This window comes from Herpailurus yagouaroundi, unplaced genomic scaffold (assembly GCF_014898765.1).
Source record: "Herpailurus yagouaroundi ecotype Mexico unplaced genomic scaffold, PumYag 181, whole genome shotgun sequence".
Lineage (NCBI taxonomy): Eukaryota > Metazoa > Chordata > Mammalia > Carnivora > Felidae > Herpailurus > Herpailurus yagouaroundi.
In genome coordinates, this window is record NW_024412412.1 from 21,683,298 (window position 1) to 21,694,163 (window position 10,866).

The following is a 10,866-nucleotide window of genomic DNA, read 5'->3' on the forward strand; positions in this document are numbered from 1 at the left end:
GATAGAATTTGGAAGTATTTTTTCAATAGAGTAACTTGGCTTATAAAGCTATATAATCCTATTTTTGTGAATGACTGAATCTGAATTTACACTTTTGTTTATCTTGGTCTACTGAATTTCTTTCTCCTGTGCCTATGGTTGTCAAGGATTTTGTAACCACATCACCAGATACAAAGAAACCACGTTACAAAAGCTTATGTTTCCTTTTATGGAGATATGATTAAATGCTAACAGCATTCACAGTACCCATGTACTCTGGCAAAGCATTGAGCTGGATGTAGGTCTTTTCCCAATGAAATTTTAAGCTCTTGATAGTCCTGCCTTCAGAGAGGTATGAGAGTAGGAGTAAACATCTGCTTCTGGGCATGGTGGTACAAAGCAAGGAACATCTAAGGTCTATCAGTATACTTGTTGGTTCTAATAATAGAGCAGCAGTATTTTGTTCCCTGTTAGTATGGATCAATCACTTCTAACACCAAAATATCTTTTTCTGTATACTTACTTGGTTTCAATCTAAGTGTTCACGCTGCTGGAAACATTTATTGTGTTGCTTGGTAGAGATTGTTTTCTTGAATACCAAAATATCTAAACAATATGATCCAGGGTCATGGGAATTAGAAGCAAATAATGGAGAACAAACTGAGGCTTACTGGAAGGGTTTTGGGAGGGGGAATGGGCTAAATGGGTAAGGGGCACTAAGGAATCTACTCCTGAAATCATTGTTGCACTACATGCTAACTAATTTGGACATAAATTTTAAAAAATAAAAAAATAAAATTAAAAAACAAATATTTTGCTACTGAGTCATGAACTGCCCTTCCATTGAGTTCTAGACTATGAGAGAAACAGTAACACATCTGGGATGCTTATCCTGCAACCAGGACCTGCCAGGAATCTTTATTGTTTTAGATCCCACTAATGCTTTTTTTCTGGCCATCTTGGTATGTCAGTAGAAGCACAAAAAAGAAATTGGTATAGGTTGCTTTAAAAATGGAAACAATTCACTAAATATGGTACTTCTCTCTCAAGAGTACAAGGTACAGCAATTCTCTTCTTACTTTCTCAGTTGAAACTTGATTGATGAGGCCGTCTTCTATTTTCAGATAATGTATATATGTACATTGTATATATGGACCATATTTATTCATTCATCATTGGGCACTTAGGTGGTATCCGTGTCTTGGTGGTTGTCATTAGTGCTGCAGTGAAAATGGAGACGCAGCTATCTCTAGTAGATATCTAGTAGTGGGAATGCTGGATCGTATGGTATTGATTGCTATTTTTAATTTTTTGAGGAATTTCTGTACTGTTTTCCACACTGGCTACAGCAGTTTACATTCCCACCAACAGTACATAAGGACTTCCTTTTCTCCACATTCACGGCAGCATTTGTAATCTTTTTTTTGCTTTTTGATTATGACCATTCTCACAGGTGTGAGGTGAAGTCTCATTGTGATTTTTGATTTGTGTTTCCCTGATGATCAGTGATGTTGAACATCTTCTCATACACCACTTGGCCATTTGTATGTCTTCTTATGAAAAAAAAATGTTGCATGAGTTTTTTATGTGGTTTGGAAATTAATCTCTTATCAGATAAATGACTTACAAACATTTTTCCTATTCTGTATGTTTTCCCTTTCATTTTATTAATTATTTGTTTTGACAGGCAGATGGTTTTTAGTTTAATATGGTCCTGCTTGTTTATTTTGTTTTCATTGCTTGTGCTTTTGTTTAAGCCTTACTGAAATATTTTGGTGTCATATGCAAAAAAAATATTGCCAAGACCAATGTCTAGGAGCTTCTTCCATACATTTTTTCCTAGGTGTTTTATTGTTTCAGGTCTTGTATCTAAGTCTTTAATTCATTTTGTGTTAATTTTTGTGAGTACTGTAATATAGGGGTCCAATTTCTTTTACATATGAACATCCATTTCCCTAGCAACATTTCTTAAAGACTATCCTTTCCCCTTTAAGTATTCACGGCACCCTTCTTGAAAATTACTTGACCATATATGTGTAGGTATATTTCTGGGTTGTCAATTCTCTTTCTTTTGCCTATATGTTTATTTTTATGCCAGTACTTTACGATTTGGATTTATTACAGCTTTGTAACATAGTTGGAAATTCAGAAGTGTGGTGCTTCCAATTTGGTTTTCTTTTCCAAGATTGCTTTGGCTATTCAGGGTTAAGTGCCATATTAATTTTTGGATTATTCTATTTCTGTGAGAAATGTCATTGGAATTTTGATTGGAATTGCATTAAATCTGTAGATGGCTTTGAGTCGTATGGACATTTTAGCAATAATGATTCTCTGATCCATGAACACTGGATATCTTTGCATTTATTTGCTTCTTCTTCTGTTTGTCTCATCAGCGTCTTACATTTTTCATTGTACAAGCCTTTCACATCCTGGTTAAATTTAATCCTAAATATTTGATTGTTTTTGATGCTATTGTAAATGGGATTGTTTATTTTGTTTTTAGATAGTTTTTTGTTAGTTTATAGAAATGCAACTGAAGTTTGTATGTTGATTTTGTATTCTGCAACTTTACTGAATTTATTAGTTGTAACAATTTTTGGTGGAGTATTTGTGAGTTTCTATATATAAGATCATATCATCTGCAAACAGATAATTTTACGTTTTTCTTTCTGATTTGGATGCCTTTTGTTTCTTTTTCTTGCCTAATTGCTTGCTAGGACTTCCAGTTTCACATTGAACAGGAGTGAACAGTAGGCACCATTGCCTTATTCCAGGTCTTACAAGAAAATCTTTCACCCCTTTACCATTGAGTATGATGTTAACTGTGGACCTGTCCTATATTGCCTCTGTTCTGTTGATATATGTTCCTTATATAATTACTTTTCTGAGAGTTAACATAAAAGGATGCTAAATTTTGTAAAATCGGTTTTCGTTTTTAGTGTTTATTTTGAGAGAGAGAGAGAGAGAGAGAGAGAACAAGTGCACATGAGTGGAGGAGGTGCAGAGAGAGAGGGGGTTGGAGAGAGAATCCCAAGAGGCTCTGCTGTCAGAGCTGACAGCACAGAGCCTGATGCGGGGCTTGATCTCACGAACCATGAGATCATGACCTGAGCAGAAATCAAGAGTTGGATGCTCAGATGACCGGGCCACCGAGATGCCCCTGTCAAACACCTTTTCTGCATGTATTGACATAATCATATGATTTTTATCCTTTATTCTACTAATGTGGTGTATCACATTCATTCATTTGTGTCTGTTGAACCATTCAGCATCTCAGGAATAAACCCCACTTTACCATGCTGTATGATTTTTGTAAATTATCTGTTGAGTTCAGTTGGCTAGTATTTTGTTGAGAATTTTTTCGTCTCTATTCATCAGGGATATTGGCCAGTAGTATCAGGAAACACTGGTATCATAAAATGATTTTGAAAGTGCTTCTTTCTTCATAATTCTTTGGAAGAGTCTAAGAAGTATTGGTGTTCATTGTTTAAATATTTAATAGAATTCACCTATAAAACCATCTGGTCCTGGGCTTTTCTTTGTTGGGAGCTTTTTGATTAATAGTTTAATTTCATTCTTTATTGATCTGTTCAGATTTCCTATTTCTTCATGCTTCACTCTTTAGTACCTTATATATGTGGAAAACTTTATACATTTCTTCTAAGTTATCCATTTTTCGCATATAATTGTTCATAGTGGTCTCTTATCATCCTTTGATTTTTTTTTTGATTTAATAAATTTTTATTTTCCAAAATGTACAGTTGGTGGGATCTGTTCATGCATATTCACCAGCAACTGGGGCATCTCCATCCTTGGTGTTTCTGGTATAACTTACTTGAATTCTCTGCTTTGAAACCAGTTTAGTAAGTCTTTTACTGAGGTGCTCCTGAAGGGCTGCCCTGGCCAGGGAACCTCAAATCTTCAGGCTCTCAGAGACAATAGCTGTAGTTATAAGCTTACAGTTCGAAGTTTCCTTACAGAGTTTGTCATGTGTTACTTTGTCAAACAAGACCAAGTTGTTGAGCCTGTCTCGAAATTTGCCTTTGGATCACTTCTTTTTGGCCTTGTCCCAAGATTTGTTCACTGGGTCTTTATCTTCTTTAGCTGACCATCCAGCATCTTTCTTCTTCTTGTAGTCCTTGGGTGGCATGTAAAACTTGGAGATTAGCAGCTACCTCTGCAGCCTTGCTAAAATGTTGGATGAAAAACCATCCTTTGAATTTTTGTAATATCAATTGTAATATCTTCTCTTTTAGGTCTCATTTTATATATTTGAAACTTCTCCTTTTTTTTTTCTAACTAAAGGTTTGTCAGTATTTAAGTTTTTAAAAAAATCAGGTTGTAGTTTGATATCTTCTATTGGTTTTCTGGTCTCTGTTTCATTTATTTCTGCTTTAATCATTTAAAGCATTTTATCATTTATCATTTATCATTTAATCAATCCTTCCTTTTGCTAAATTTGACTTAGTTCTGTGTCTCTTGTCCTTGATGTGTAAAGTTAGGTTGTCTTTGTTTTTTTTTTAAAATTCCCTCTTAAACTACTTTTTGCTGCATTCCATAGGTTTTGGCATGTTATGTTACACTTTGTTTCAAGATGTTTTTCCCTTTTCATTTCTTCTTTGACCTGTTGGTCAGAATGTATCGTTTAATATGTACATATTTGTGCATTTTTCAATTTTCCTCCAGTTACTGATGTCTAGTCATACTTTGTGGTCAGTAAAGATACTTGTTCTTAAAGTTGCTGTGACTCGTTTTGTGACATAATGTATCATCTATTTTGGACAGTATTTCATGTACACGTAAGAGGAATGTATATTCTGTTGCTCTTGGGTGGAATTTCTTTATATATCTCTTAGGTCCATTTGATTTAATTATAATTTAAGTCCACTGTTGCCTTATTGATTTTCTGTCTCGGTTACTTACCTTTTGTTGAAAGTGCTGTATTGACATTGTCCGCTATTATTGTGTTGTCTATTTCTCCCTTTAGATTTCTCAGTATTTGCTTTTAAAATATTTAGGTGCTTCAAAGTTGTGTGCATGTGTACTTGTGATTGTATATCCTCTTGATGAATTGTTCCCTTTATCTTACATAATGACCTTCTTTCTCTCATTACAGCTTTGCATTGAAGTCTCTTTTGTCTAATATAAATGTAGCTTCCTCTACTCTCTTGGCTTTTCCTTGCATGGAGTATCTTTTCTAACCCATCCCTTTTAGTCCTTATGTATCCTTAAAGCTGAAGTGAGTCTTTTGTAGGCAACGTATAGTTGGTCTTTTTTTTATTCATACACACTAACCCACTGCATGACTTTAAATGGAGAATTTAGTCTATTTACATTCTAAGTAATTACTTATAGGTAAGGACTTATAGGTAAGGACTTACTAACCCACTGCATGACTTTATTTTTTTATTTTTATTTTTTTTTTAAATTTTTTTTTTCAACGTTTATTTATTTTTGGGACAGAGAGAGACATAGCATGAACGGGGGAGGGGCAGAGAGAGAGGGAGACACAGAATCGGAAACAGGCTCCAGGCTCTGAGCCATCAGCCCAGAGCCCGACGCGGGGCTCGAACTCACGGACCGCGAGATCGTGACCTGGCCGAAGTCGGACGCTTAACCCACTGCGCCACCCAGGCGCCCCAACCCACTGCATGACTTTAAATGGAGAATTTAGTCTATTTACATTCTAAGTAATTATTATAGGTAAGGACTTACTAACGATATCTTATTGTTTTTTTTTTCGCTGTTTTAAAGTTTCATTATTCTGTCTTCCTCTCCTAGTGCCTTGCTTTGTGAATTAATAATTTCCCACAATGATATTGATTCTCTTCTTTTTATCTTTTGCATATCTACTGTAGGTTTTTGCTTTGTGGTTGCTATGAGTCTTACATAAAACATCCTACAGATGTAACAGTCTATTTTATGCTACTTTCAATTGCACACAAAACCTTTCCTCCTTCACATTTTATATTTTTGATGTCACAATGTACTACTACTTACATTAGGTATCCTTTAACAAATTATTATAGCTCTTTTTAATACTTTTGCTTTTTAACTTTTATACTTGAGTTAAGTGATTAACACACCACCTTATTACAATATTAGAGTCTTCTGAATGTGACTATATGCTTACCTTTACCAGTGTATTGTGCATCTTCATATGCTTTAATGTTACGAATTAACATCCTTTGGTTTCTTCTTGAAGAATTCCTTATAGCTTTTCTTGTAAGGCAGGTTAGTGATGCCAGTCTCTGTGCTTTAAATTTTTTGGGATCATCTTTATCTCACCTTAATTTCTAAGGGACTTTACCAGGTAAAGTATTGTTAGGCAGTTTTTCTTTCCAGAACTTTGATTATATTATCCATATCCACTGATAGCCTTCTAGGGATTCCCATGTATGTGAGAATTTCTTTTTTCTTTTGTTACTTTAAAATTCTTGATTTTAGACAGCCTTATTATAAATTTGGAAAAGATACTTTTCTGTTTTAGTTTTTGTGTGACCTGTTAGTTTTATGAACTTGTGTCCAAATCTCTCAACTAATTTTAGGAAATTCTCAGCCTTTTTTTTTGTTGTTGTTGTTTAAATAAGCTTTCTGTTCCTTTCTCTCTCTCTCTCTCCTGCTTCTGAGACTACAGTAATACATAGATTGTTTCTCTAAATTATATAATTCATGTAGGCTTTCCTTTGTTCTCCTATGACTGGATGATTTCACAACTCCTGCCTTCAACTTGATATTCTTTCTTCTGTTTGATGCATCTGTTGTCGATGCTGTCTTACATTTCATTTCATTCATTGTATCCTTTAGCTCTAGAATTTCTGTTGGGCTCTTTTACATGATTTATGTCTCTGGTAAACTTCTCATTTTGTTATGTATTGTGTCTCTAATTTAATGAAATTGGCTTTGTGTGTTTTCCTGTAGCTCACTGAGCTTCTTTGAAACAGTTACTTTGAATTCTTAATCAGGCAAATTGTAGATTTCCGTATCTTTGAGTTCAGTTACTGGGAAATTATGGTGGTCCTGTGAGTACTCATTAGCTCCCTGTCACAGTTCACTCCCCCTGCCATGGAGAGCTCACACAGGGAGCTGGCCACAGGGTGGGATAAGTGTACAAGGTGCCCGAAGCACTAGTAGTGCGTGTGGGCCATTTGGGGGCTCTATATGTGAGGCATTCCTAGGGGCTTGTGAGTGGGCTCTTTGATGGAGTCTGCAGGAGAGCTGATAGGATCCATGTCTCTTTAATGGCACTCCCCCAGATGTTTCACATTCCGCAATCTTGCAGCATACTTCAGTATTCTAGATGAGGCAAGAAAGAAGTGGGTGTCTTTGCCAGAATCCCACAGAACTGGCAAGGCCTGGAGCTCATTCACGTGCTCTCAGCTCTCTTCCCTGTGGAAAAAATAACTGGCCAGAAAAGTCTCTCTAGGCACGGAGTTGTGCCGCATTGGGGAGGGATGATGTGAGTAACATGAAACTGTTCCACTTACCCTCTTTATTATGTCAAATTTCAGACTCTCTTTGCTCCAGCAGTGTGCTAGAACTTCTCCACTGGATTCCTGGACTTCCATAAAGGATCTCTTATCCATGGATAATTGTTTAAACTGGAGTTCTTTTAAGGGAGAACAGTAGAAAATTCTTATTCTCTCGTGATGATGCCATCCCCATTCATTCATTCATTTTATTCATTCATTCGTATTGTGTATCTGTATGTATAGGTACGTGTGTGTGTATGTGTTTGTGTGGTTTTTTTTCTTACTACATAAATCATTTTTGCAAACAAGGAATTGTTTGGGAATTATCTTTGAGATGATCTCCCTCACAATCCAAATACATGTTTCTACTGAGTCCAATAAATTTTACCTCTCAAATATTGCTTTACTCTATCACTACCCTGGTCAAATTCTATATTCCATCTTGACTGTAGTAGAGCATCATTTGTCTCCTGGACTACAGCAGGTATCTTTGCAATGTCTAGTATTATTGAATTTGTCATATCCTGTTATCTCTAGACAGATTAACCATTTCAAAATAAAAATAACATGCCATTTTCTCTGCTCCAAACTCTTTAGTTGACCTTAAATAAATATCTTTAACTTACAAAGAGCCACAAGGATTGGTCTCTTCCTACTTTTTTAGCTTTATCTCATATAATATTCTCCTTCATTCTTTCCAACTTGCCTTATAAAAACTTGCACTCCCTGTCACCCCAGTGCTTTGCACGGGATCATCTCTCTGCTTTTAATGTTCTTCTGACACATATTCACTTGATTTTCTCTCATTTGTTCTTCAATTTTGAGCTCAAACATACTCTTCCCTCTTACTGGATCGTAGATTATAACACAAGTATTGTTTTCTTTATAACACTTATAGCAACAATTGTAATTTTACAACTGTGAAATTATTATTTGTCTGCAAGATTGTTGTATGTTTGTACAGTTTACTCAACTGTATGTTCCATGTGGGCTGAAATTGTATCTGGCTTATTCATAATTGTATCCATTGCGCTTAATGCTGTGCTAAGTAGCATCTCTAATTTCAGAATTTTTCTTATCTTGGAACCAATTAGAATTTTCTCTTTGCCAAATATCTGAGTTCAAAATTTAGTCAGTAGCTCCCTTTGAGATGGTGTAATAAATTCTTTTTTAATTGAAGGATATGCATAAACTATAAGATGATCTTCCAGGGGCACGTGGGTGACTCAGTAGATTAAGTGCCCAACTTTGGCCCAGGTTATGGTCCTGCAGTTTAGAGTTTGAGCCCAGCGTGGAGCTCTGTGCTGGCAGCTCAGAGCCTAGAGCCTGCTTGGGATTCCATCTCTCTCTCTCTCTCTCTCTCTCTCTCTCTCTCTCTCTCTCTCAACTAAATACACATAAAACAACATGACTTGCAAAGAGTGTTCTGCTGAATATCAGTTCATCCACATACCTCAGACCAAATGGTTAAATAATTTTGAAAACATCACATAATAGAGCACCTCCTAAAGAATTTTGCCATGTTCATCCATAAGGACTTTTCCTGCATACTTCATTGAAAGAGACTATTTAACTTCATTTATTTAACTGCAGAATTCTGTCTGCTAAACTCACATGTGAATATTACAGGTAATATTTGATGCACATCTGGGAAAGGTGCCAATAAGAATTAAATCAAAATTGGGGCTCTTGGGTGCCTGGGTAGGTTGAGTGTCTGACTCTTGATCTTGGCTCAGGTCATGATCTCATGGTTCATAAGCTCGAGCCCTGCATCAGACTCTGTGCTCACTGTCCACAGATTGTCTCTTGGGATTCTCTCTCTTCCTCTCTCTATGCCTTTCTCTTTCTCTCTCTCAAAATAAACAAACTTAAAAATAATTAAATCAAAATCTGTCTGGAGAAAGTGAATACCAGAAGATCAGTTAGGAAGATTTTCGAGTCTGGTCAGGCAGTCTGGATTTAAGACTTACCAATGATAACCGCTTTCCGTGTGAACTCAGGCAAATTGTCCATGGGCCACTTCTGTCCACTATCATATGACCCTTGAAGATCTCCTTACAAATCTAGGAGCTGTGAAAACTGCTGAAACTACCTGAGATTTTCCTTTCATCATGGGCAAAGATATAGTACATTATTCTTATATATAGGGGGTAGGAGTTTGTTGAAGAAAAACATTGTCTTATTGCAGAATGATAATAGGGTCAGTAATCATGTGGGAATTGATTTTTTCCTAGTTCAAGTTCAATTAAAAAACTCTATTTCTGTCTTATATAAATCTATTTCAGTGAACTATATTAAAGCTACAAAAATTAATTATTTTTGTTATCAAAACTATTATTATCTATCTCTACTTGTTCTTTTATCCTTTTTGCTTAATTTACAGAATATGAATGGTGTTACTTGAAGATCTTTCTAAAACAGTAACTTGAATCCTCTGTATTTCTTCCTCCCCTCCTGTTCACTATATTCTTTGCTTTTTTTTTTTTCTCCCTAAGAATTAATGAGCTCATTTTTACATCCTGGTAGAATTTTCTCGTGATCTAAAGTACTCTTCTAATTTTTAATCTCTCTCATTATTTCAGTGCCATACTGAAAAGCCTCCATTTTAACATTTCCATGTAATGTGAGAGGAAAGAGGTAGAAGAAATACATTTTACATGACCTTTCTCAAGTACTATAGAAATAGCCATAGGAATTTATTTTATTTTTTTTAATATGAAATTTATTGTCAAATTGGTTTCCATACAACACCCAGTGCTCATCTCAATACGTGCCCTCCTCAGTGCCCATCACCCACTTGCCCCTCCCTTCCACCCCCCATCAACAGGAATTTAAACATCAGGATAATCTTGGGGCATGTATATCAGCTTAAAGGCTATCCAAAGGGGAGCATTGAAAAAAATTTCTGTTAGGTATAATGCTATGATGTGAATATTTATGTCCCCCCAAATTCATAAGGGTGATGGTAATAGGAGGTGGCACTTTCAGGAGCTGCTAGGTAATGAGGATGGAACCCTTATGAATGGGATTAGTGCTCCAGAGATCCCTGATCACTCCTGCGAGGATACAACTAGAAGTCTGATACCTGAAACATGGTTCTCATCTGATCATGCTGGCACCCTTATCTTAAACCTCCAGCCACCAGAACTGAGGGCCATATGTATCTGTTCTTTATGAACCACCCAGTGTTTATACGTACTTAGAAGTTGATTTTCTTTGCAATGGCAGAAGTGCTAGATTCCAAGGGAAAAGTAGGAATTCCAAATTAGAAGGTATGGCAGAAACCCTTTAATTCGTCAAAATCTGGAAGAATGAGAGCTATATAGAACAGGCTTTGGAAAAATTGGGAACCCACCAGATAGATTGTGTTTGTCATCGTAGAAGAGTATTTAAGAGCAACAGCACTGAGGGCCCA

At 36.0% G+C, this 10,866-nt stretch overlaps 1 pseudogene; it reads right to left on the minus strand.

The window, feature by feature from the left end:
• Positions 1-3,702: 3,702 nt before the first annotated feature.
• LOC121039966 (40S ribosomal protein S25-like) lies at positions 3,703-4,129 on the minus strand (annotated as a pseudogene).
• Between the last annotated feature and the right edge of the window lie 6,737 nt (positions 4,130-10,866).